A 27,776-nucleotide genomic window follows, 5' to 3' on the forward strand; every position below is an offset into this window, starting at 1 on the left:
ACTTCTTCCACTGGTTTCTTTGGGACAGTCAGTATTTTCCTGTCATGGTGCTTACTTTTTCTAAGAATTCCAGCAGGCTGCACTCTGGCCATTAAGATCGAGGTGACAAAGGGCCAATGTTTCCAGCTGGGTATGAGCAGGGTTTTCTACGGAGGAGGGTCTTCTACAGAACAAAAATGCCACGCCCTTCTGAGCTGAGAGGAAAGGAGAGGAAACTGGCCTACTTTTATGGGTCATTTTCCCAAAAAATTATATAGGAACTCCTATACTATTCCAGGGACTGCTGGAAGGTAAAAGAACCAATCTTTACCCATAAGAAGAGCCTACTAAGTGATGAGTTGGAGGTTAATACAGAAGTTGAGTGTGTGAGTCAGCAGAATGAGCCAGCATTCAATAGCTCAGTGCAAAAGCACACACTCATCGGTTAAGGTCTTGTTCCTTAATAGAGATGAATCGTTGGCTGGTTGGTGTTAACTGAGATGGTTCCTGATTAAAATAATCAGTAAACGAAAATGTATCTCAATTTTCAGAAGCTAATTTCATATGAATCACTTTCGCTTTTCTGGGATTTCAAATAAATTGGAGAGCTTGGGTCAAATGATGTTTTAGGGCGCTCACAACTGTTCTCAATGCTTAAGAGCTTACTTGAAAGAGTAAGTTACAAGCCTCTTCATGAGACATGAGTCGGACATCCCAGGGGATGTTTCCCTTTGTTATCCAAAGGACCTGGAATGTTGTCCTATCAGGCACCTGACTCACTGGACCTCTTCCCTGTGGCTGCTCACTGCACCTGACACAAACCTGCGGTGGCCACATCAGTCAGAGGCTGCCCTGCACCCTGTGCAGCTGGAGACAGGCTTGGGCTTGGCCTGAGAACTGACCTCTGGTCTCTGGACAAGGATGCAAGGTTCCCACCACTGGCAGGTAAAGGGACTGCCCCCCATTCCAACAGGCATAGGGGTGGAAAATAACTGTAAGATCCAAAAGGGGTCCCATGACTAACTTCAGCCTCCATGGGAGGAAAATACAGGAGCCTCCGAGGGCCACATGGGCCCCTCGAGTGCTTACTTAACTTGAAGAGGAAATTGCCCCACAGACTCCACCAACGGATACAAAGACACTGAGGCCCAGGGCAGTGACGAATCCCAACGGCCACATCCGACCACCTCCTGGTCATCAAGAAATGGAAAATTTCAAGGATGCAGCAAAGATATTTTTTCTCTTAGACTGGTAGTCCTAGGTGAGCTTTCAGCTGAGGCCACTAGGAAAAAAAAGACCACATACATACACTACATATATACACACACACACACACACACGTATGTACACATATATGTATATGTACATATACACATGCACATACACATGAATATATATATGTGTGTGTGTTTTTGAGTATCTTATACATAAGCCACCCTGGTGGGATAAATATAGAAATCTAAAAATAAAACAAAGAAAACTTTGGGAAGGCAAGTGGGACCTGGCACCCAGTGATCTGATGGTAGCTGAGTTGTGTCAGGGTTATGGAAAGCTTAAGACAGGAACCCCAGGAGATCTGCCTGTAGCAGCCACTGAGACACTCCTCCTTCCAGAACAACTGATATCTCAGGCTCTGCAACAACTTCCACCATTACTACCCTGTTCCAAAGTTGTAAAGCAACTGAAGTCCCAACTCTAACAGTCTCAACAATTGTATTACCTAACAGTATTACACAGGCCAATGTCATCGATCAAATCTCATTACAAGAAAGAATTGCTTGTAAGGGCCAAGTCGTAGTGATATTTTGATTTGGTCAGCAAAAAAAGTGTCTCTAGGACTAATTCTACACAGCAAATCCTCTATCTAGGCCTGTCCCTTAGAGTGGTTACTTTGTGATGAAAACAGCTGGTTCTGAGCAGGGAACGGGGTGGACCTGTGAGAGGGGCCGAGTGGAACATGGCATGGCTCTGCTTATGGCCCCAACTCCCTCATGGGTAAGAGAATTAAACTCCAAGGCCCCACCCAGGCAAGGAAGGTCACAGCCACATGCCCAGGAGCCACAAAGGTGAAACAGGGAAGGCAGGATGTTCCCTCTGATGTTTCAAAGCTCTGAGTGAGTGGCAGAGCACCAAGGAGCCCCACGTGTGCTTGAGTGAGGCACCAGGGACAGGAATCAGCCCTGGGGTTCCAGCCTGATGGTCCCTCCTGGCTCACTCAGCTTCATCTTTGGTGAGGTGATGGGAGCTGGCCCAGATGGTCCCTTCCATCTCTAGAGTCCTAACACCCATAACAACATGAATTGGCATATTAGTCCTAGAAATGACCTTGCTGTGTTGTTATCAGGCTACGTGGCACACAGGCCACAGAAGTGGCTTCAAGTGGTGTGCCTTCTGCACAGCAAAACTAAGTATTTATGAGATCAGCCATGGAGAGTAAAGCAGAGAAAAAGGAACTGGGCAGAGTGGGAAGGGGATACCAGCAAGCCAGAACTCTTGGCTCACCTGGCAGTGAGAGCCAAGAGCCTGAAAGCCTTGCTCCCAGATGCTGGGGGCTAGCATGAGGTATTCCTTAATTCTACCAATAGCTCGAGGTAGGGCATCCCCTCTGCTGACAAGGCAGGGGCACAGCAACGGTAATAGCAGCAGTCAACCACGCTTACTAGTACTCGCAGTGCACCAGGCACTCCTAGGTACCTTACATATATCAACTCATTTAGTAACGCCACAAGACAATTCTGCCATGGACATATTTCAGTGCCCATTTTACAGATGAGGAAACTGAGGCACTAAAGGTTTAAGAAGCTGGTTTTGAACCCAGGCCAATTGCATCTAGTGTCTGTGCTTGGCAGGGTTAGCCAGGGCCTGTGCTTCCACATGGTTCTGGATTAGTCAACGTGAGTGCAGATGGGGCATACCATTGATTGAATGCCACTGATGCACCAAGTCTAGGCACTTATTCACGTGCATTAACTTTGGGATTCTCTCTCTTCTACCCTCCTCCTCAACTGTCCTGCCAACCTGGTCAGCACCTGGTCCAACTCTAGCTCAATCATCCCTTCCTCAGGGACACATTCTCTGACTCCCCAAAACAAGGTCTAGCTTCCATTACATGCTGACATAACTTCCTCTACTCCGTCTTCCTGTTGCTTCCCATGGCTTGACATTATTTGCTTGCCTGTTTATGTAATAAATGCTTCTTTCCCTGGCAAGACTCTAAGCCAGTGCTGACCAGCAGAACTTTCCACAACAATGGGGATATTTTACATTTGTGCTGTTCAACTTGGTAGCCACCAGCCACTTGCTGCTGTTGAGCACTTGCAGTCTGGCTGGTGTGACTGAGAAACTGAATTTCAAGTTGTATTTCATTGTAGTGAATTTAAATTTAAATAGCCACATGTGGCTACCACATGGGACAGTGCAGGCCTAATCCCCACGAGGGCCTGTTTTGTGCTGCAGTATCCCCAGGCACTAGCAGGGTCAGAATGCAATAAACATTTATGAAATGAATGAATGCGGAATGAATGGATGAATGAATGGAAGAACACATGAGAGGGAAGTTGATGATGAAGAAAGAAGCAGGATCCAGGAGCACCCGTTCTTCTTTCTTGTCCTTTCTGCACTGCCCCACTAACCTGCCATGCACCACCATCCCCGACCATCACGCCTCATCCCCTGGGTCTTGAGAGGTTCCCTGGAGGAGCTTCTTGCTACTCCAACTTTACAGCCTCTGAGATCGTCATACAGTCAGGAGCCATAAATGCCCATTTCTACCTCCCCACCTTGGTCAGGAGGTATGTCTTCTGCAGACTGCCTTATTTCACCTACTGAAGATGCACCGGAGTAAACAAGCTATCATCCCCTGCTTAAATAATCTTAAGAGATTATTTGTCCCAAGAGAGGGATCATCCCTTTTTCCCCACTCTAAGCTCTACACAGAACTTAACCAGCAAATGTAGATTCGTCCTATCAGACCACTCACCTCCCAACTTGGCGGAGGAGCATGAACTAAGTAAGGAAACGGTGGCTCAAGGAAAACTCACAGCACCTGGGACTGGGGACTCAGCAGCCATGGGTCAAATTCTAGTTCTGCCACTAACACGTCAGGGAGCTTGGTGAAGCCTCACGGGCCTGTCTCACGGCTGCTGCTTAGTGTTTGTTCAGCTCGTATTTATTAAGCTCCTGCCATGTGTAGGCTGTGTGAGGGCACTGGGGCTGCGGCGGAGGATGGGGTGATCGTGGCTCCGGCTCAATGGAGCCTTGGCTCTAGCAAGCACCGGAGAGAGCAGCTCATGATAGGAGCTGCGGGGGGTAGGGGGTGCGTGCAGAAGGGTGGGCATTTGGAATGGGGTGGGAAGAAAGGAGGTAGGAAGATGCAGAGAGACTCTGGTCACTGAGGCATGTCCATGGGCACCCTGAGCTCCTTGGTGGCAGTGGGAGCACGAAGGAGCTGGACACATCCTGGACACTACCCAAGACCCAGCACGGAGGCAGCTGGTCAGGGAAGGGCAATGGGTAGGGGCCAGAAGACCCCTCACAGAGTGGGGCTGGACCAGCTGTGTGCAGCCCGAGGGCCAGGGAGCAGGAACTGTAACACCCTCCATCTTCTTCAACAGCTGAAGCATCTCTTTCCACTTGGCCTTTTACTCTTGGAAAAGCCGGGCTCAAGTTCTAATACCGCTCCTGATCCTCAAGGAGATTAGCCGGAGCAGGTCTGCGGCCCCTGCGATTTTTCTCTGGGTTCAGGAACAATCTGCTCTGCTCCTATTTATCAAGTCCCCGCCTGCAGATGAGCAGGTATGATCCCCATCCCAAGGCCCACCAAGTCTACTGGGAGAGGAAGCCATGCTCAAACCACTATCCAGAGGCAAAATGAGCCACAGACAGGCACGCGTAACGTGAGAGCTCAGTGGAGGGGGAGTGATACAACAGTGGGCATCAAGATGGCTTCAAGGAGACACGGCCTCTGAGCAGAGCCTTGAAGGACACACAGCCTTCTAATGGGGAAGCAGGGGAGGAGCTTAAGCAGGAGGGATAGCATAAGCAAAGGCATGGAGGTGGGAAAGCGGCAGATCAATGGTTCTCAACCTTGGCATATGAAAACCTCCCGAGGAGATTTCACAGGCTGATGCCCAGGCCCCATCAACCAGAGATTCTGAGGCAACCGATCTAGGAAAGGTCCAAACATTGATATTTATTAAAAGTTCCCAGGGTTGAAGGTTGAGACCCTTGCTACTTGGACCAGCAGCAGCAGCAGCAGCACCTAGGTGCATGTTTGGGATGCAGAGTCTGAGGCCCTACCCTGGACCTCCTGAAACAGAGTCTGGATTTTAACAAGAGCCCCCAGGTGATTGTGGGCACGTGAAGGTCTAGGAAGTCCTGCTCCAGAGGAGTTACATTGAAATCAGCTGGCTTACATTTTCTGATCAAAGGCACCTGGCTCACTGCTGCGAGGCAGTGGCAGGACCCAAAACAATACCAAATGACCAAAAGCAGCACTAGCCACGTGGCAGAGCTGGCCTCTGCTGGGCACCGTGGGGAAAGGAGGGTCGCCATATGGCTCGGGCACAGGAGAGAGGGAAGGAAGAAACTTGGGGCTAGGGAAACGGGCAACCAGTGTTCTGAACAAGACTGGGATTCTAAGGCAGAGAGAAGAAAAGGAGACCTGGGTCACGGGACGTGGGTAGGGGATGCACGCCCGCACACACACGCATGTGCACAGAGGTATGAAATTCAAAATGGTGCTAAAGAAGTGTCAGGCTCTAAGAACTACTACCAGAAAGTGAGTACTAAATTAAATGCATATGCTCATTAGAATGGAATTTTTAAAGAAATTAACAAGCAGTCTCCTGTTCACCTCTGGAAAGCAGCAGTGTTACTTCTGAGAATTATGAGCTGGAAACCAGATCAAAGGTAGACTCACGTGGTGCTCCTTCTGCCACCTCCCTTCCTCACACACCATTCCTAGGAGTCCTTCAGGATTTATGACGGCTCTCCCTGCACCCAGCCTGCCATCCTGCATCCAGATCTTGGTAGTAATCAACCGTGTGGCTAGAATGGGACCTACCAGAGGTCCTTCTGCACCATGATACCAGGGTTCCCACATGGGACTGTCTGCACTGCCCACACTCAGGAACTTCTCAGGAACGTGAGCTTTTTGTGGTGGTGACTCAATGTATATTTGTTTATCTTTGTATTTTTTTCACAACTGGTCTGTGCCAGACAGTTGGCTGACTAACCCACCAGTAATCCCTAACCTCTCCTGCCCACCTCTACTACAGAGGCTGGAAAAGCTAAATCATCTTTTTCCCAGCCTTTCTTGCAACTAGGGGTGAACACATGCTACTGCCAGGACTGACGAAAGCAGCAGCACTCGGCCGAAAAGCCAAAACACGAAGAAGGGCAAAGCGGAAAGACTGAAAACTCTTATCTATCCTTGAGGTCACTGCTGAACTGCAGGTCAATACCAGATAACCATTGCCTCTATCCAAAGTTCTGGTTTATGAGAAAATGTGTTTCTCCATAACCATTCCTTTGTTTTTCTGCTACTTACAGCCAAAAGCATGCCTATGGTCTCTCCTGTCCTCCACGTCTCTCCTTCCATCTGCTTCACCTCCTTGCCTATTTACTGTTTCCATCAGTTTTTGTACCACCCTCTGCTCCTTTTTTCCTTCATATCTTTTCCTATTCATCTCCATCCCCAACTCACAATATAATAGGAGGATCGGAAAACCAACCCACTTTTGAAACATCAAGTCTTAATGTCCAATCAGTCCTCAGGCAGCAACTTCTTCTGAGCCCAGGAAACTCGATAGCTACGAATTGTACCCAAAGCTGCAAAAAACAATAAGCAAATTCTATTATGTTGTTTCTTTACTTCTTGGATTACTTTTACGAGCTAATAAAAGCACATAAGGATATTTCACAAGTGTGTTTATGTTTCTATTTAACAAACCTTGAATTTCATTGCAGGTATCAAGCCTCAGCCAAACCCATGCAGACTGACAGATCAACAAAGACAACAGGCCCTGAAGAAGTAGCTCCTCCTGAGAACAGACGTGTAAACAGAAACACAATCTATGAATTAGCCCAGTGCTCTTTCCTAGGTAGACTGAGAGAATCTGGACACTACCTGTGGCTGAGCCCCGGAGCCACCAGAATTTAATCAGATATGTGATTAAGAAAAATCTATTTTAATGCTGAATAAGTTTAAGATTTCTATCTTTCAGTTTACTACTTAATATATATTCAAACCAACGTGTTTTCTGCAACCATCAACATGTCTTGACCTCTTTTAGGGTGTGAAGTGCTCAAAGGCAAGAACTGTGTCCAAATGGCACCATGTCCTTCCACCCTGCACCCACCCAAGGGCCAAGTCTTGTCCTATCCTCAAAACAACAGCAATCAAGTCAAAATCAGAAATTGCATAGCAGTTGCCAGTCACAACCGAACAGCCATTTCTTACCTGTACATGCTACAGAAATTACTCATATTTTCAGGGCTCCCTCATTTCAAGAATGATTCACATTTTTTTTGTGACTCAGACACACCACCCCATTCCTGCTCTAGCTCATAAGGAGTGTGGAGTGACAGCTTTCAGGGATGCGTAAGTACCCCCAAGACTATCTTGGAGGGAGGGCAGGCAGAGAGAGGGATGAGGGTTCACCAGGCCCATCCACAGACGGTTGAGGGTTCTTTCTGGTGGCAATGTGCAATTTGTCAAAACATGAATATTGCTGCCATGTTCAATGTCTACTTATCAGCCCATAGATTAATCTATTTATTCTTTTACAAGTAGCATTTTCCCCCTGTATTAGCTTTGTTTCTTCTTCACACACCACATAAGAAGCTTCAGAAAGGTTACCTTTCCTGAGTGATAAATATGGGCAAAAAAACCCTCCTCATTTTATTTTATTTATTTATTTTGAGACAGAGTCTTGCTCTGTCACCCAGGCTGGAGTGCAGTGGTGCAATCATAGGTCACTGCAACTTCGAACTCCTAGGCTCAAGCGATCCTCCCACCTCAGCCTCCTGAGTAGCTGGGACTACAGATGTGTGCCACCGCACCTAGCGGCAAAAAAGAAAACTCTTCTCAGATCGCAGTAAATTAACATTCTCAGAGGATTCTCCTAAAATGATCAATTTCTCTCTAGAACTTTCTCTGATCAGTACCTCCTTCCTCCATAACACCCCTAGCTGATTGGATTTTAAGGGGTAATCTTCATGCCTATGGGTGCTGGGAAATTGTTTAGAACTAGTTACTCCAAGGACCTTGCCAGTTCTAAGGGGCCAAGGGCCCAGCTTTTCTGCCTGGGTTCCAAAATAGTCCCCCGTGTACAGTGGAGAACACAGCCTGGATTCCCCCCACATCCTTCCAGATTTGGGTGCAGGGTTTTCACGACCTCAAATCATTTACCAGCAGAGCAAGGAGTAGAAGAAAGAAGGGGACTGACAGACAGAAAGCTCTAGGTTTGAACTCCGCTCTGTGTGATGTTAAGCATATTACTTAACTCTTCCAAGCCTCGGCCATCTCATCTGTAGATTAATACCTGCCCTGCAGGGGTGTTTCAAGGATTACAAATAACTGTAGGAAGTTTCTGGCCCAAACAAGATGCTCAGTACTGGCCAAATATCAATAAGCATCATTCTTATCACCATAGTGAAAACACTCAAGAATCATATTCAACTCTGTGACAGCTGAATCACACCTAAGTACAGGCACTGGGTGGTCTGTGTGTATGTCTGCTAAGGATTTTCATTCTGCCGAGGGTCTGCCCATGGGTCTGCCTCTGAGTCTAAGGCCTCGGGAACAGGAGGGAGTAGGCGTAGAGCAAGGTTTTGGACAGTGCAACCCAGAAAAGTACGTTTCCCTCAGAGATGGGTGCCTGTTCTTTTTCTGGGAGACTTGGCCTACTATCACAATTCAGTGGGTTAGCAAAGGTCTGAATGATGCCAAGGCCCCAGGTCTACCCCTAGCATGGCTCCCTCTTCCAAAGCCATGGAGCCCACAGCCTTTACTTGCCAGTTGTTTCACGAAAAAAAATGCCCAGCAGTCACAAAGGGCAAGTTACCACAATCCACTGGCACTACTACAAGAACACTAAACATTCCTCCATCAGTTCATGTTGGATGTGATGGGGTAGGAGTCTCAACTTTCTTTGTAAGAAGGATGGCATAATGAATGTTCAATATCAAGTCATACATAGACATTCCCCTCCCGCAATCCCAGGCTTTGGTAATTATTAGTAAAGCCATCTGCTCGGCTTAATGAAATGTGCAATCTCCTGTACATATAATTAGTGAAATCATTTTAATTAATTAAACAAATTAATTAATTGCAAGGATACTGCAACCATTTTCCAGGAACTGCATCCAACTCATTTATTCTGCATGTGTCTACTGGGCTCCCCCTGAGGGCAGAGGCCCATGCCAGTGCTCTGAGGAGGTAAAGATTCCCACTGTCCTGAGCAGAAATGAAAGCCCAACACACACAGTTGCTCATAACTGTCCCTTCCGCTTAGGGCGTTCAGTTCATCCTAGCTTTCCTGGGATTGTCTTGGTTTTAAAGTTGAAAGACCATGTCCCAGGAACTCCCTCAGCCCTAGGCAAACTAGGGTGGTTGGTCACCCTATACTTTGGCTTGACCTGGGGTCAAAGGTCACCACTGGACAATCTCCACTGTAAAGGAGATGGCAAATACTGGGTATCCTGCAACTCCAGCCCCTACTCATGGCAGACATCGCTAGTAGACCCAAGAGTCCCGCATCCTTCTCACCTCTGTTCCAGGCAGTCACTATTAATCACCCTGAACAGGAGGCCTGGGAAATTAAATCTATTTTCTATCTATGCCTGAGAATCACAGAAGCTCCAGGCTCAACAAAAAAAAGAGAAAATGCTGTCAGAATCTAGTCTAATCATCCACAGAGTGCTTAAATCCCTTCTACAGTGTTCTCCACAAGTGGCTAGCCAGCTCTCCTTGCATACCTCTAATGATGGGGGACTCACTATCTCATAAAGCAGTTCTTCCTGTCTTCAACAGTCTTGGCTGTAAAACCCTTTCCTTGAAATTACTAACATGTCTCTCTTGTCAGTCTCTTTTTTGGAAACCACATGGTGGTCCCTCAAGTGACGAAGCACACTTATTAAATTGCTCCTAAGTCTTCTCTTTTCTAGGCCCAGTTTCTCCAACTGTTACTCACATGATTTGGTTTAAAGTTGGCGTGCCATCCTAATCTAATGACCCCCTCAAGGCCTCTCTGGGGCCAGGTACTCAGACATGGCTCCCACACCAGTCACCTTGTTCCTGGTGGATTCTCTACTCTGCTATAGTATCTGGCTGCCCCACCCCACACTGACGCCTATCAACACCCTGACGCCATTTCTGAGCCTGTTACTGTTGAGCCACAACTCCATCCATCTGTCACTGGGCCTCCCAGGAGCTTACACTCCATCTGGAGAGTCCTGGGATATGAGAAATCCACAAGATGGTAAGAAAACATAATATAAATTACAGACTGCCAATTTCCCAGTTACAAACAACTCGCTCTAAAGGTTTGCTTAAAAGTAATTTCTTTAAAATGCTGACAGCATGTAGCCACAAGAAACCATATTTAAAATGAGGGTTAGACTCCCAGGTCAGCCCACAAAAGCCTTCTGAACTCATAATGTACCTGCCGCATAAAACTAACAGTGCTATTTTAACTCTATGTAGCCACCATTTATAAGATGGTTTCCACGGTGACATGCACTCTGAGATCCATTTCAGAGAACTACACAAAAGGTATACCTGGTGTCGCGCTGCTCTATGAGGTTGTAGGGGGAGCCTGCTGACCTCGGAGGAGAACTGACTCTAGACACTGGTCCTCCCAACCCCCTTCAGGTCACAGGTCCTTTGAAGTGTGTTATCCTAAGGACAGAGCCTATGTGTACGAGCCCGGGTGAGCTGTGAGGCTGCAGCCAAGAGAACTTCTGGAAGGAGGCAAGTGATAACGGGTATGGGGTTTGGTTGTGTGTGTTTGTGGTGGTGCTGTTTTTCAACAATCTACTACAGACATGAGGACAGGGGTATTTCTCAAAGTCAGAAATGTAAAACTAGAAAAGTCAGGAATTGTCTTGTTCTTCTCTGAGCCTGTAAGCAGGATCTTTATAAGCTGGCACCTACAGTGCTAAGAGGGTAGGGGGAGGAAGACGGACTGACGCATAACTGACCGCGTGGGGATGCCAGCAGAGCTGCTGAGCCTCAGTTCTTCCCTGTGGAAGCTTCAGCCATATCCTTCCTTATTCCTGCCCCAACCGTCCCTTGGTCCCAGGCCGACAGAGCAGGCAGGAAGGCACTGCATGGAATTGGAGGCCGACTCTTCCTGGGCATCCCACTTGAAGGAGAAGGAGCTGTGTTCACCTAGAGAAAGGCAGTTTCTCCCAAGGACCGAACTGCTTGGAGTCTCAAGGCCAGACTGGAGACCCTGCTCCATGCCCCCACTATTGTTCCAGACTTGTTAACTAGTGCTGTTAAACTCCCCAAGCCTCAGCTTCCTCATCTCTAAACTGAGCAGAATGTCCTCTTCGCAGGTCGGGTGCCAGTAGTAACGGAAAGGCAGTCATAATAACAGCTGAACTTTCTGAGCTCTGACCAACACTGCTCTATGCATATCGCTTCCATTAACTCATTTCAGCTGTACAAAAATCCTATTATTTTGTAAATGAGGAAACTGAGGCCCAGAGAAGATGAGTTATTTACCCAAAACCGTGTAGCTAGTAAGCAACGGGGTCAGGAGGATAAGTAAAAAGCTGCTTTGGAAACTGTAATAGGGTATATAAATGGTGGTCATTATTGTTAATGACTAACACAGGAAAATGCTTGAGTGCTCAATCCTGGGCCATCTTTTCTACCACAAGGCATCTGGGCGGTTCCTGCCCAGTGCTACTAAGGCTCTGCTAGGATATCTCCTCCAGCCCCAACTGGAGACCAACCCAGTCACCTTGGCAGGACACGCTGCTTGCTAAATGTCACAGCCCCCCACCAGATGCTTGCTCAAAGGCCGCCACTTCACCTGACCACCTGGATGAAAACTGCAAAGTGCACTCTACCTACCTTCCTTGTCTCATTTTTTTCCCACAGCACTTATTACCTTCTAACCTTCTACGTATTGTACTTATTTGTTACCGCATGTCTAGCCCAACTAGATTACAGGTTCCATGAGGGCAAGGAATCTTCTCTGTTTCGTTCCTTGCTATATCTTCAGCACCCAGGACAGTGCTGGACACGTGGTAAGCGTGTGGTATTTGCTGAATGAGTGAGCAAGTGAACCTATATTATCACGGAGAAAATGTCCATAATATACTGTTAGGCAAAAGAAGGCAAGCCTGCCTCTAAATTCCATATATAATGATTTCATCTGTGTCAATGCATTACTGTGTGTCTGAGCATGTGTGAGTGGACAGAAAAAGCGTCTAGAAAGCTACACATGAAAACGTTCATTGTGGTTCTTCCTAAAAGGCAGGAGCAAAGACAATTTTAACTTCTTTCTAAATGTTTTACAAAGACCATGTATGATTCCTATAAGTTTGTAAAGCAATCACATTGGAAAGCAAACACATTTGTGCACACACACACACACACACACACACACACGGGAGAAGCATACATTGGTTACAGAGGACCCGAGCAAGAGGTGAGGCCCAGTGACAGCTTACCCACCTTCCCGACAGCGGGCTGGTGCAGCTTCTTCACTCACAGACCGGCAATGCTGAGAGAAATAACAGAATGAGGTTTACACCTAGGACTCAGCAGCACCTCCTTCAGAACTCCTCCAAAAAAGGAAAACTCTAAAAACCAAAAGCTATTTCACTGCCTCTCCAGAGCAGTCTTGGAATTATTTAATCCTCTGTGATTGTTTTTAAATTATATTAGAATGTTCCAGAAAATGTAAAGCTAAACTAATACATAAAGTGCAGTCTTTTGCAACTAAAAATCCACTTTGCATAAAAAGCCTTATTCTCCCATGCCAGTATTAAACTGGAAGTCAGGATAACTGAATTCCACCCAAGATCCTGGGCCTGGCTTGGGGCATCGTCTTGATTCCTGCCCTCCTTCTGCATTCTGACAGCATATTCTGTATACAGGTGCCCATAGGAAACCAGCCCAGTGACTTATACATCCCCTGTCACCCGTAAATCACCGAGGTGCCATTAATCAACAATATGCATCCAGTGAGGGCCAACTCTGGGCCCAGCACGGGCAGGTGCTATGAGGCGGAAAAAAAGGAAACAAAAGATAAAGTCAGCCTTCAGAGAAGGACTAACACACAAGAAACAAGGAAGAAAACAATTGCACTCCCTTAATGGCACAGTGCTTACTATACGTGTAATGAGAGTTCTAAGAAAAATGAGGTAAGTGTGGGCAAGAAGGCTGCGAGGAAGAGGGCGGGCTCATTCTCAGGCTGAGCCAGCAGCAGACCAGGGTGCTGAGGCTGGTGACAGGAGGTGGACCTCAGCACCTGTCTCCTCAGGACTGTGGGCAGAGCCACCCCAGCCACTGCCGATTCCTCTGCCCCTGCCTTCCAGGCAGGGGGTGCTGCTTTGACCAGTTAATCGGTTGCCCACTTACTGAGCACCATGTGTGCACAAACAGCCTCCTGCACAGGGGGCCGACTCCCCCTGAAGGCAGATGAATTCTAACTCTCTGTGACAGAAGTTTTCACATCTCAGTTGATTTCAGGAGCCAACCAGAGCCAGAGAGGAAGAGAAGCACGTGCGTCTATGTCCAGCTCCAAGAACTCTGGTCAATCCACAGCGATCCAGAGCAATGCTCTAGAAAGACCTCTATTAGAAACGCAAGCAAAGCTCAGGTAGAAGCAGTGGAGAAGGCAGAAAGAGGAGGAAAGAGGCCAAGTCAAAGACACTGCAAAGGGAAAAGGAATTTCAAAAGATGGCTTTGCAGGGCACAGAAAAGAAAGCAAGTGGCATCTAAAGAGACCAATCATCCTAGAACTCAGGACTTTCATACTAAAACCAGGACAGTCCCAAGCAAACCAGGAAGAGTTGGTCGACCCAGCCATACCATCCTCAGGGATGCTAAGAAGTTGCCTGATAACTGGGTGCTCTTTCTCCCATCCTTTGTGGAACTGTCAATGCTCGTTAGCACCCCTGGGGCCAATGGAAAGGAAGAAATGGTCAGCCCAGGGAGGTGACTACTGTGTCCTTCCTACTGTCCTCCTGGCTTGTATCCTCTCATCTCAACCATGGAGGTTTCCAAAGGGCCTCAGGTAGAATAAAATGCTTTATTGCTGTTCTTAAAATAAAACCTAGAATCACAGCCACTATCCTTTATTCCACTGTTTCACAGACATGAGCTTATCAGCTGTCCAGATGGGAGAGGACCCCATGTATCCCTCTTGGAGAAATAAGCACCTTATCTGTAACAAACTTGGAAATCAGAAGAAGCTGGAGGGGTTGGCACACTCAGCTCTTGAAGCCATCTCCATTCATTCTCCATCTCCCTCTTCCCTCTTAGAGCTTCAGTTCCCACCCACCTCTCCCAAAGGCAGGCTCTAAGAGAGTACTCCACCCACATAATCTGTTCATTGAACAAGGATTTACTGAGCATTTACTATGTGGCAGAAAGTTTGTTAGGCAAGATTCAGAACATAAAGCACAATAAGACACAATCTACGCCTTCCAAGAATTTATGGTTCAGTTGATGGGGAGAGGGAGTGGAGATGCGGGCAAGGATGGTGTAGAGGTGAGAACCATTCAATTATTCAACACATATTTACTTTCCTCATAATATGTGCCAAGAACTGTACTGAGAGAATGTAGATCAGTAATGGAACAACTGCAAAACCATGTATAAACGCTGGTCACGTGGGAGACCTCAGGACAGCAACAGCCCCAGCCACCGAGGCAAATACCAACTGATCACCGCTTCTCCTTCACATGGCAGTATGTGCTGTGGAGGACTAAAAACAAAAGAAAAGCGGTAAGACCAAGCCCTGACCTCAAAGAGTGAACCAAATGATCAAGGAGATAAAACCCCCACAAATAAACCAATTCGCGAACCACCAGGTATGGTGAAGAGCTAACTGTGGAACACAGAACTTCAGCACAAGGAGCAACAGAGCTGGACAAAGTCTGCAGAGCTTCCCAGAGGGAGCGGAGGTAAAACCTGAGAAGTAATACTGAACGCGGAGCATTTTCCAGGCAGGAAGAACATAACAGGTATCTGATTTTTCTCAAAAATCAAAGGTGAATGTATAGTTATTACTGAAAGTGTTTCTAAATGGCACACCTATCCACACGTCTTTGGCTTGAGTAAATAGGAACCTTGCCAATAGTGACGTTCACAAATGTGAGTTACACTGGAATAGAAAGATGGGCATCAAATCTAACTTCAGCTGTCCACACTATGAAGGTGGGGAATTGAAACATACTTAACCCTGTAATGCAAGTCAGTGTGCACATCTGTATAAGCGTGCGCGCGCGCACACACACACACACACACACACCCGTACTTCCCTGGCTCTTTTTTTCTTTTCTGAGATGGAGTCTCACTCTGTCGTCCAGGCTGGAGTGCAGTGGCACGATCTCAGCTCACTGCAACCTTCGTGTCCTGGGTTCAAGTGATTCTTCTGCCTCAGCCTCCCGAGTAGCTGGGATTACAGCCATGCACCACCATGCCCAGCTAATTTTTTATTTTTAGTCGAGACGGAGTTTCGCCATGTTGGCCAGGCTGGTCCTGAGCTCCTGACCTCAGGTGATCCACCTGCCTCGACCTCCCAAAGTGCTGGGATTACAGGCATGAGCCATTGCACCTGGCCTCCCTGGCTCCTTTTTACAGATCTACCCTCAAGCTAAACAAATTTCGTCCTTCTGTTAGAAGAACATTCCACAACTCAGAGAAAGAGAAACTGAATTACCAGGGACGATCCACAGATTAATAACTGGGAATCGACCACATTGGTTTTTGCTATAATGATATTCACTAAGTATGAGCAGAAAGGCCACCTTTGGTCTAATGGTACACTGGTCACTCAATAACAAGTTAACAACCATTGACTGACTGTCCATTTAATGAAGAACACTGCAATGGTGCTAAAGGAATGGAAGGGAGGGAGCAGTGGGAAAGATTAGTTAGAAGGAAGGCAGGACACAGTGAAAAGAAATGGAAGACTCACGGGATAGTGAGTCTGGTTCCAGCTCCACCACTGCAAAGTCTTGAGTAAGTTGATCCCACCTTTACTTCCGCATCCATGAACATGTCCTATCTATCTCTCAGGGTCATTTATAGTTGAAATGAGATAGTGTAAACCTAAGTGCTTGGAACTGCAGAAGGCTCTGTATAATGCACCGTGAGGATCTGGAGGTACCTACTTCCCCAGCTTCACTAACTACCCTGTCTACTTTCCCAAGAGTCTTCTGAATCTCTCAATTTGTCCAGTCCTCTCAGATAGTAACTGTTTCAGGGGAGCACAGGGGCCAAGGGAACCCAGTCAGGGGCAACTAAACTCAATTCCAGACCTTTGGGTGACCCATCAAGGAAGCTGTCTTGTTTTTTTTCTTTTTCCACTGGAAAAACTGGTTTTGGGGCATCTCGGCTGAGCCCTGGGTAAAGCCTCACCTGATGCCGGAATCTACCCCTAGATTGTTCAACCACATAAGCCAATACATTTTCTTCTTTTGCTTGAACCAATTTGGGTTGGTTTTCAGGTAATCAACTAACTGATAGGGAATGAACGAAAATACGGTTAAAGTAATGCTATAAACCCTTCTAACTCCTCACGAAACCTGTGGCTCCATAAGCTACCCAGTGAACCATTTCCTACCTGGTGTCCTGAAGGAAGTGAAGATGTTAAAAAGATCACTCAAGGAACAAAAGGAAGAAAGACAATCATAAGCAATAAAACAAAGTGATTACTGGGTCTGCCTTTATTTGCTTCCTATCTTCTAAGACCAGGGAGGGTCACAGTGATGGAGGGGGTAAAACCTTTCAATGGTTAAGTCAAAGAATTAATGTCTATCTCAGCTGTACTTCTGCCTGTTTTCTCCAGATGTTTATGTATTCCCTTTCATGGTAACTGCCAAAGAGCCCAGAGGAACAATACCAGTATCCCACTGATCTATTTTATATCTTAAAAAATTACTCAGGGCCTGCAGTACTGAGCTCATGTTCAAATTAAGTTTGCTGAAAATCTAATTTGGGATGAGTAATTTAATTTGGCTACTACAATTAAAAGTGGTGCAGTATTTGTGTTTTAGAGGAAAATCATATTAGATTCACCTAATCTTATTAGTGGACTATCATATTTAGATTGCATTCTATCTGGAACAGATACATACTAGATTGATTTCTTTCATAAATCATGTGGGACACCAAAGGGACTAGACTTCTCCCTGCTCCTTGACCACCCACCCGACACAGGTCAGTGCAGCCAGTGAATGCAAAAGAGGCCTCACTGAGAAGCCCACTGCACAGCTCTGGAATTCACTAATCCAACACATCCACCTAGAACAAGCCCTCACGTTTTGCAGATGAGTAAATGAGGCCCAGAGTGAACAAGTGACTTGCTTCAGGTCACATGGTCAGTTAGTTAGTGACAGAGCTAAAACCACATTTAACTTCCCTGCGCCACAGTTTGTGTCCCTGATGCTCCAACACATGTGTTCTTTATAAGCTCTAACACGAAAAATGGCCAGATGGCCCCTGAGGCCCCACTCACTTGGTTAAAGCATGGAGTCATCAGATGCCACCTTTCAGCCTGCCTCTCTGCCTCTCTGAAGTTCCCAGGGAAGGAAAGGAGCATGGAGAAGCTGATCTCACTATCTCCATGGATAACTTAGACCAGTGCCCCAAATCCGTCCTGTCAAGTCCATCTTCTTGATGACGAGTTTAAACCCCCTCACTCCCAGGTAACAAAAACTCACATTAAGGACATTCAAACCCTATGACAGGTCAGGAAAAAGAGTCTGGTTTGCGTTTTAAAGTATTCTTAATCTCAGGAGTACTGTTAACTGGGCAGACTCAATGGGTATAATACCACACATCGGGGTTCCAACTGCAGAGTTTAACCTAAGAAAATGGGGTTATGAAGCAAAAACATGAAAATAAGCTAGATAAGAACACTTGCAACATATGACAAGTGAATACACACACCACATAAAAATCCCTTGTAAATGATTTTTCAAAAGATGGAGCACTGCAAAATAAAAATGAGACCCAAAGAGGCAATTCTCTCTCTCTCTCCCACTCTCTCTCTCTCTCTCATACACACACACACACACACACACACACACACACACACACACACACACAGATTACTGATGGCCTCATGAAAAATGTTCAAACGCATTAGTAAGCAAAGCTTGCAAACTGAAACAACGCGATACTATTTTCAACGATGAAACTGGCAAAAACTGAAACAACTATAATGTTCACGATAGTCAAGGATGCCCTGAAATAGAAATCCTCAGATGCTACTGATGACTGTAAATTAGTCCACATTTCTGAAGGGCCATCTGGTGATATGGATCACTAGCCTTAATACTGAGTTCACTCCCAAGAATATTCCCTGATGAAATAATCAGAGGAATACTCCAAGATTTATGTGCAGAGACATTTATAGCAGCAATATTCATACTAATAAAAATCTAGAAAAATCCAATGGTACTGTAATAGAAAAATAGTTAAATAAATGATACATCAATACAAGGAATAACATGTTGGCTTTAAAACTCATGTTTTTGAAAAAGATTTAAAGACACAGGGAAATGTTCACAAAATTATGCTAAAACTCAAAGCTATTAATAGGATGGTTCTATTTTGTGAAGAAAAAATATATAGCATATGCATTATATATATATCATGTGCATTATAAATACAGTATCTTGTGGCAGATTCAGCTACATGTCCAACAAATATTTATGCTTCTCTTTCCAGAGTGTGGGATTTTCGGCAAGAAGCAGCTGCTCAGCCAGGGGCTACATGCCCCAGCACCCCTAGTATCTAGGTGATGCCATATAACTACTCCTACCAATGGAATGGAAAGCGATTTGAGCACTTCTAGGCTGAGGGAGGTGGAAAGTAATGTGCCTTCTCCGTGCTCTCTTCCTCTATCTGCCGAACGGACACGGGACTCCAAGACCCTAGGGAATGGAAGAGCAACCAATGGAAGGGGCCTGGGCCGCTGAATCCATCAGGGGAGGGCTCCACTGGTGGAGTGACCACCAGTCTGAAACACCTATGTTGGACTGAGTGAGAAATAGACTCTATTGTGTTAAGCCATAATTTGGTGTGGATGTTGTTGTTGTTGTTGTTGTTGTTGTTGTTGTTGTTGAGACAGGGTCCCAACTCTGTCACACAGGCTGGAGTACAGTGGCATGATCACGGCTCCCTGAAGCCTCAACCTCCCAGGCTCAGGTGATCCTCTCACCTCAGCCTCCTGGGTAGCTGGGACCACAGGCACACACCCATGCCTGGCTAATTTTTTATGGAGATGGGGTTTTGCCATGTTGCCCAGGCTGGTCTTGAACTCTTGGGCTCAAGCCATCCTCTAGCCTCGACCTCCCAAAGTGCTCAGATTACAGGCATGAGCCACTGCATCCAGCCTCATAATTTGGTGCTTTAATGGTTTCTTCAGCTGGTGTTACCTTAATATGCACACACAGAAAAACTACTGAAAGGAAAACAACCAAATTTTATCTGATGCACTGTATGTTAGTCAAATTATAGGTATATTTTTTAAATGTATTTAATTTGACCACAAGCATATCTTATTTGATAACCAAAAAGTTACTGAAATAAAAAAGCAGACTTTAGGTAGCAGTGTTATATGGTGAAATCTTAAAATAGTGAATATGGTTACAAACATTAAAATGTAGAAAATTATAAGGGCTCAAAGGAAAAAAAATCTAGACGTACAACCTTTAGCAAGATCTACTTAAACAATTCTGGACAAACGATTGTACAAAAATGAACCAAGGTTAGAATCCTTTAATATGTAAAGAGCCCCTGTGAGTCAATTAAGTGAGAGAGAAATATAACAACTGGGGGAAAGACATAACCACTTAGTTATAAAATATGAAATGTAAATGATATATAAAAAGATTTTCAAACTCATTAATAATTAAATACATGCAAATGAAAATGAGATAGTCTTTATCTCTTTATCAGATTTATACACTTAAAATATTGTGAATATAGGATCCAACATTGCTAAGATTATCATGAAATGGGTAATCATATACACTGAAAAAAGGAGTTTAAAATTGTATTATAATTCCAATGAGTAATTTGGCATGACAACAGGAAAAAAATGCCTTAGCTTTCCCAGGCAGGGTGCAGTGACTCACACCTGTAAACTCATCACTTTGTAGTCCTAGCTACTTGGGAGGCTGGGCTTGAGCCCAGGAGTTCGAGGCTGCAGTGAGCTGTGATCACACCACTGCACCTTGGCCTGTGCAACAGAGTGAGACTCCATTTCAAAAAACACAAACAATGGCCGGGCGCGGTGGCTCACGCTTGTAATCCCAGCACTTTGGGAGGCCGAGGCGGGTGGATCACGACGTCAGGAGATCGAGACCACGGTGAAACCCCGTCTCTACTAAAAAATACAAAAAAAAAATTAGCTGGGCGTGGTGGTGGGTGCCTGTAGTCCCAGCTACTCAGAGAGGCTGAGGCGGGAGAATGGCGTGAACCCAGGAGGCGGAGCTTGCAGTGAGCCGAGATTGCGCCACTGCACTCCAGCCTGGGCGACAGAGCGAGACTCCATCTCAAAAAAAAAAAACACAAACAAAAAACAACCAAAACCCTCTTTGACTTTCTAGATATTTGTTGAAAGAAATAATTAAACAAGTATGCAAAGTATGCACCAGAGTTGTTTGAACAAGAAGATGAAAAAAACAACTCAAGGCCGGGTGTGGTGGCTCACTCCCGAAATCCCAGCACTTTGGGAGGCTGAGGCGGGTGGATCATCAGAGGACAGGAGTTTGAGACCAGCCTGGCCAACATGGTGGAACCATCTTTTTAGTAAAATTACAAAAAATTAGCCAGGCTTGGTGGCGGGTGCCTACAATCCCAGCTACTCAGGAGGTTGAGGCAGGAGAATCACTTGAACCCAGGAGGTGGAGGTTGCGGTGAACCAATATCGCGCCATTGCACTCTAGCCTGGGCAACAAGTGTGAAACTCCTCCTCAAAAAACAAAAACAAACAAATGAAAAAAAAAAAAGACAACTCAGCTATCTATCTGTAAGGAGCTGGTTAAATTACATGATGATATATGTGTGTATGTGTATTCATGTATTGAAACAATGTATAGACATTAAAATTATGCTGAAGATCTAAATGAACAAAGCATAAAAATGCTCATAAGGTAAAAAAGCAGGATATAAAGCAATTCAAGTAGTATAATTTCTTTATTGTTTAAAAAAGTGTGTGTGTGTGTGTGTGCATGTATACATTTAAACATACGTTATAATGCATAAGAAAAGATTATGGGAGGATTTTAATCAAAATCGTGATGGTAGTTGTGGAATTATATATTTGCTATATTTTATAAGCTTTCAACAATGGACATGTATTACTTTAATTTTTTTATGTTTTATTGTGAAAAATTTCAAACGTACACAAAAGTAGCTAGAATATGTGTACCCATCACCAGCTTGGATGAAGATCTTCAGCGGTCTCGGTGTAAGAGCTGGAATGTGGCCAGAGGCCCTTTGTGAGGCATGGGTGGATTGGGGTTTGGAACCAGCTGCCTTGGAGGGTGCTAGTGTCAGTGCTTGGGGGAAGGGTCCAGATGCAGCCTGCAGAGCCATGAGAGGGCATATTTCTTATTACTGCTGAATTTGTACATTTTCTATATATTTGTTTAGTGTTGTATTTAGTATCTATTCAAGTGTTCTAACAAGGTTTAGTACTTTTCTTTTTAATTTGAGCACTTCACAGTGTAAAGATTAATTCTGTCACATTATTGCCAGTCTTTCCCCAGTCTGTTGTTTCCCCGTTTTTTTTTTTTTTACATAAACGCTTCATTTTCCTGTAGTTTGATTGACTATTCTTTTCCTTTTTGAATGCTTTTCTTTTATTTCTAAGTAATATTCAATGCTATAGATTTCCTATGCCTCTACATTTTGCACTTTAATTGTTTAATCCATCTGTAATTCATTTTGGTGAAGCCAAAATGATTTTTCGCAAATTGTTAATGAGGCATCAGAATTATTTATTGAATAATTTTCCCTTCCCCACTGATTTGTGATGACTGCTTTATGATTTATTAAATTATTTATGTAAGGGTCTATTTCTGAACTATCCTAGTTCACTAATCTACTTCCTCCTTTTATGACAGCACCACAGTATTTTAATTACAAAGACTTTATATTGCATTTTAATACCTGGTAGTGCTATATATTTGAATATCCAATAGATCTAACTCCCTTCCCCCAAAACCGCTTTCAGAATTCCCCCGATGTTCTCATCTATTTATTTTTCCAAGCAGACATAGAAACATCTTGTGAAATTTAAAACATCCTGATGGGACTTTCAGAGGAATGGCACTAGACTCATGAATTAATTTCAGAAGAATCCAAATCCTTAATTTCAAGCTCATCATCTAGAAATAGGGTTTTTAGTTAAACTCTTATAAGTCTTCTTCATCTACAACTAAGCAATCTGTAGTTAATAATAACTTTATCATTTTTCTTTATCATATTTATTCTCCAAGTTACTATTTTATGACTCTCTGCATTGACTAAAACTTGAAGAGGTAACCAGTGATGGCTTTATTGTTTCACCAGTAAGTATATAGTGGCAGTGGGCTGCATGAACCTGATCTTCCTTATAATATTAAAGATTGGTCACTTTATATATTCCTCTTAAAGTGGTATGTAAAAACTTAAAAACTGATTGAATACACTTTTGGAATTAATGAGGTTATTACATATTTTTATTTAAATAACTTATGTGAACCATAGGGAAATGTATGTATATGAAGGCATTCCTGCATTCCAGGAATATAATCTATTTGGTTATGGTAGAACATTCACATACTCTATTGTTGAAATCTACTCGCTAGAATTTTATTTAAAACTTTTACATTCCTAAGTGAGACTGGTATAGATCCTCCCTCTGGGGACTTGCCTGTTTTGATATCAGGGCCTTGCTTGCTTGAAAGAAGGATCTGGAAGTTTTCCATCTTTTTTCTCAATCCCGGAACAGTTTATATAACATAGGAATTATCTGTTCCTTGAGAGTTTAAAAGGATTTTCAAAGGCCTTTTTATATCTTAAAATATTCCACCTGGCACAGGGGTGTATGAGTGTGTGTCCACATGGACATTACCATGTTAGCATACATTTAGAATGACATGTAAGATACTGATCTCAAATGGAACAGCTCTATTATAATTTATGGCCATTCTTTTCCCCATGAAAAGGGAGTAAATGCCCAAGATGATAAAGTGTTCAGAAAAAAACACATTTTCCCAGGCTTTAGTTCCAAGAGCCTCCTTTTAAGAGGCACATGAAGGTTACAGAAGGTGATCGTGGAATATTGGATGTGTTGAATCATTCAAATTTCATTGAGGCTGACCAAGTTTGGCAACCACAACTTTACCACTGACATTCGGAACTAGGAAAGCTAAGACTGGAGAGACAAGGAGAACCTCTGTCTAGCCCCAGGTCACCTCCAGCTCTGTGGTAAAGGTCTTCCAACTTCCCATTTTATTGTGCCATCTGCAGCCTAGGATGCTTCCCCTCTTCCACAACAATGAACACTTGTCACTCTAAGGCTTTCTGTACTGCAGGGCCCCTGGACCAGTGACCCTATAAGCACTTCACAGGCACCACAAATAAAGACTCAAGAGTTGTTTTGGACTGAATGTTTCTCTTCCCCCAAATTCCTATGTTGAAGCCCTAAACCCCAGTGGGATGCCATTCGGAGATGAGATCTTTGAGAGATAATTAAGTTTAGGTAAGGTGAAGAGAGTGAAGCTCCCATGATGGGATGGGTGATCTCATAAGAAGAGGAAGAGGAGATTCCTGTCTCTGAGTGCACAAGGAAGAGATCAGGTGAGCACACAGCAACATGGCTCTCACTCACAAGCCAAGAGAAGAGGCCTCAGAATAAAACTTACCTTGCTGAGCACCTTGATCTTGGACTTCCCAGCCTCCAGAGCTGTGAAAAATAATTATTTATTTATTTATTTTTAAGATGGAGTCTTGCTGTCGTCACCCAGGCTGGAGTGCAGTGGCACAGTCTCGGCTCACTGCAGCCTTCACCTCGCGGGTTCAAGTGATCCTCCTGCCTCAGCCTCCCGAGTAGCTGGGATTACAGGAGCCTGCCACCACACCCAGCTAATTTTTCTGTATTTTTAGAGACGTGGTTTTGCCATGTTGGCCAGGCTGGTCTCAAACTCCTGACCTCGTGATCCACTCACCTCAGCCTCCCAAAGTGCTGGGATTACAGGTGAGAGCCATTGCGCCTGGCCCATAAATTTCTATTGTTTAAGCAACCCACTTTATGGTATTTTGTTATGGCAGCCTGAGCTAAGACAAGAATGTTGTGGTAATGTCTGTCGAAAAGCACAATGTCGTCTGCCGTGGAGCAAGATACGCCTTGAGAGAACCCAGCGGTAAGGGGTCTGAACAAATTAAGACCCAATGTTGGCCGGTGCGGTGACTCATGCCTGTAATCCCAGCACTTTGGGAGGCTGAGGCACATGGACCATGAGGTCAGGAGTTCAAGACCAGCCTGACCAACATGGTGAAACCCCATTTCCACTAAAAATACAAAAATTAGCCAGGCATGGTGGTGCGTGCCTGTAATCCCAGCTACTCAGGAGGCTGAGGCAGGAGAATCGCTTGATCCCAGGAGGCAGAGGTTGGAGTGAGCCAAGACTGCGCCACTGCACTCCAGCCTGGGTGAAAGAGTAAGACTCTGTCTCAAAAAAAAAAAAAAAAAATCCAGTGTCTGCTAGAACATGCAAGAACTGTGCCATATAAGCATATGAGCACAGATGAGGATACTAGAAGGACTCAAACGGTAACGCTTTGCCTAAGAATGCGGTTAACAGACAATAACTGTAGGTGTTAGTGTGCCACAGAATGGTCTTCTTTTTATTGAGAAAGCCACATCTGAGATCACGTCCTTGTTTACAGGAGACCCATGAAACGTTGGAATTAGGACACCTTTGCCAGTCAAGGTGATGAGTGTTAGGATAGTCCTGCAGGAAGGCAACCAACTTGCTTTGGCTCCAGGATTCCATGATTCCATTCACAATTTCACATGGGCAAGCAAGCAGTCTTTCTGTCCCAGTCAACAAGGACAGAGGAGTTGCTTTCACACCAGTCATGGCCTAACACAGAAGCTTAATCCTGGCTGGAAGGCAAAGTGTGTTTGTGGCAAAGCCAGGCAGACGTGTAATGAAAGCAGAATGAGTAATGTTTAGTTAAGCTTCTGGATGGCAGGGGTGGTTGGGTGTATGTTTGGGGATTTTTAATGACTCCAAAAGGCGTCTTAAAAAGTCACACTATTTTGGCAGTTCTGAGATGCAACTTTTGCTACGAGTACTAACACCAGCAAGTGACTGCTACAAGTATTAATACTAGCACTTACCAGCAACATTTCTCACAAGCACCCCTTCCTTTCTGGGGCTGCTGGGATCAAACCAAGTTTTCTGCATATGTGTGGGGGTGGGGGGGGTGGCACACACACCCTTTCCCACCTACAGAGGCATACCATACAACTGAAAGCCAGATCAAATTGAAGACATTTATCATTTTTAGGGTTAAACAGTGGAAAAGGAAAAAGTGTTGACACACTTTCTGATTTGAACTACTTAGGTATTGCAAGATTTTCTTCCTGCTGGTAGAAAATTTAACAATTCTAAGTTAATGACTGGAGGGTAAACGGTTCCTTCTTTATAAAATAAATTGGATTTATCAAAACTTGTATGAAAATGGATTTTCCCCCAACTTTAACTTATAAATCCAATCAAGCTATGACTCTAGAGAACTCTTAGGCTCCAAGTGAGGCTTCAAAAAGTAGGGTGTATTTCCCTACAGTTGCACATTCAGTAGCTAACTCCACATCACCAGGTGAGCGCCTGACACTGGAGGGCAGATGCGGGGCAGTGCCCACCCTCCCTTGGTGTAGTTTTCACAGGTGATGTCAGAAAAATAAGAACAAGGTAGTAGATTATTCCTAAAGCTGAGTGTTTTCCATTTAAAGATTTTTGTTTTGTTCTTATATTATCTTTTCCTACTACTTTGGCATCAAGATGGTTTTTTCATAAAAGCTTGGTGATGAAGTGTTAAGAGTTTTTAAAATGTCCTAACTTGGCAAAATAAAAAAGACTGGGAGCCCTAGGCCAATGCCCTAAAGCTTTTTTTTTTCTCCTAGTGCTTTCTGGGTCCAGGCAATCTTCATTTGAGAACCACTAGTTTACAGCACTCTCTGAGCCAAGGAATTTGGAGTCAACCAGTGCTCATCTAGGTATCAAAATAGTGGCAAGCCCCAAGTACAACTAACAACCTACAGAAAACGCAAGTCTAACTTTAGTCAACACTCGGGGAGTGGGGATGAAGAATGTAGTCTTCAAAGCTCCTGGTCACTCTGAAACACTGTTCTCCTGCTGCACCCTACATGCTCACCCCTCCATCGTCAAAGCCTCCTCCTCCTGGTTCTGGAACCAGTGGTACAGCTTTTGGAGGCCCTGTGCCAACCAGTGCTCTCTCCACCGTTAATCTGGGAAACCCAAATCAAGATGCTTGACCCTCCTGGGATTCTGAGAGGTCAGCCCTGTGGCACCAGAGGCTTTCGGGAATGATTCACCATATCGTCAGCTGAAATTCTACTGAAGTGGATACCCAAGACTAGCTTCTCAGTACTGTGGCATCTCACTCAATCCCAGTGATCCGAAAATCCATCCATCCTCCCAGGACAGTCTGACTGTGCAGCTGGTTCAGGAAACCAAAGGCAAGGGGTGTCACTCATCCCTCCAGAGCCTCCAGACTGAGAAGAAGGAAAAAAATCGCTAGGTGCACTGGCTCACGCCTGTAATCCCAGCACTTTGGGAGGCCGAGGTGGGTGAATTATGAGGTCAGGAGATTGAGACCATCCTGACCAACATGGTGAAACCCCATCTCTACTAAAAATACAAAAATTAGCTGGGTGCGGTGGCGTGCACCTGTAGTCCCTGCTACTCGGGAGGCTCAGGCAGGAGAATCACTTGAACCTGGGAGGCGGAGGTTGCAGTGAGCCGAGATCGCGCCACAACACTCCAGCCTGGTGACAGAGCGAGACTCCGTCTCAAAAAAAAAAACAAAAATCAGCTGAGATAGGTCATGAGGTCGTGATAGGCCATCAACTATTTAAGAGATTTTTCAGCTAAGAATATAAGAACATATTGCCATAAAATTTTAAAATCTCTACATTCTAGAGGTTATATCTATTTTTACTTGTATGCTCCTTAAACTTATCTGTATTTAGGCTTCCCCCAAAATGAATTCTAACAGAAAAAAAAAAAACTTCGGTAAAAAAAGAATCCATAAACACTAAATATTTTAAATACCTTTATTTACCTCCTCTCTAACAGAACTAATCAGCAGCAGGTAATATATTTGTTATGAAGAGAGTTAATTTGCTAGATTAAACATGCACATAAAAACATAAAGGTGACAATATTTGGCAATATATGACACTAATAAAGGTAACATTTATTGGGCTATCCACTGGGCTAAGCACTTGACTCAGATCACCTCAGTTAATCCTTACAGCAAACCTATAAAGTAGGTGCTATTCTTATTTCCA

At 44.7% G+C, this 27,776-nt stretch overlaps 1 protein-coding gene across 10 annotated transcripts in view; it reads right to left on the reverse strand.

Moving 5' to 3' along the window:
* The window catches only part of TRERF1 (transcriptional regulating factor 1), a 325,893-nt gene that overhangs the window by 105,901 nt on the left and 192,216 nt on the right, over positions 1-27,776 (reverse strand). Inside the window, exons 1-2 of one of the 10 annotated variants that reach the window (XM_058432367.1) lie at positions 6,932-6,973; positions 6,718-6,810 (exon numbers count right to left, since the gene is read on the reverse strand). The exons of the other annotated variants lie outside the window; for them this stretch is intronic. The gene's annotated coding sequence lies outside the window, so the exon portion shown is untranslated. Of the gene's footprint in view, positions 1-6,717; positions 6,811-6,931; positions 6,974-27,776 lie in introns of those variants that run through there. 10 annotated transcript variants of the gene reach the window in all.

The sequence above is a fragment of the Hylobates moloch genome, unplaced genomic scaffold (genome assembly GCF_009828535.3).
Source record: "Hylobates moloch isolate HMO894 unplaced genomic scaffold, HMol_V3 SCAFFOLD_20, whole genome shotgun sequence".
Classification (NCBI taxonomy): domain Eukaryota; kingdom Metazoa; phylum Chordata; class Mammalia; order Primates; family Hylobatidae; genus Hylobates; species Hylobates moloch.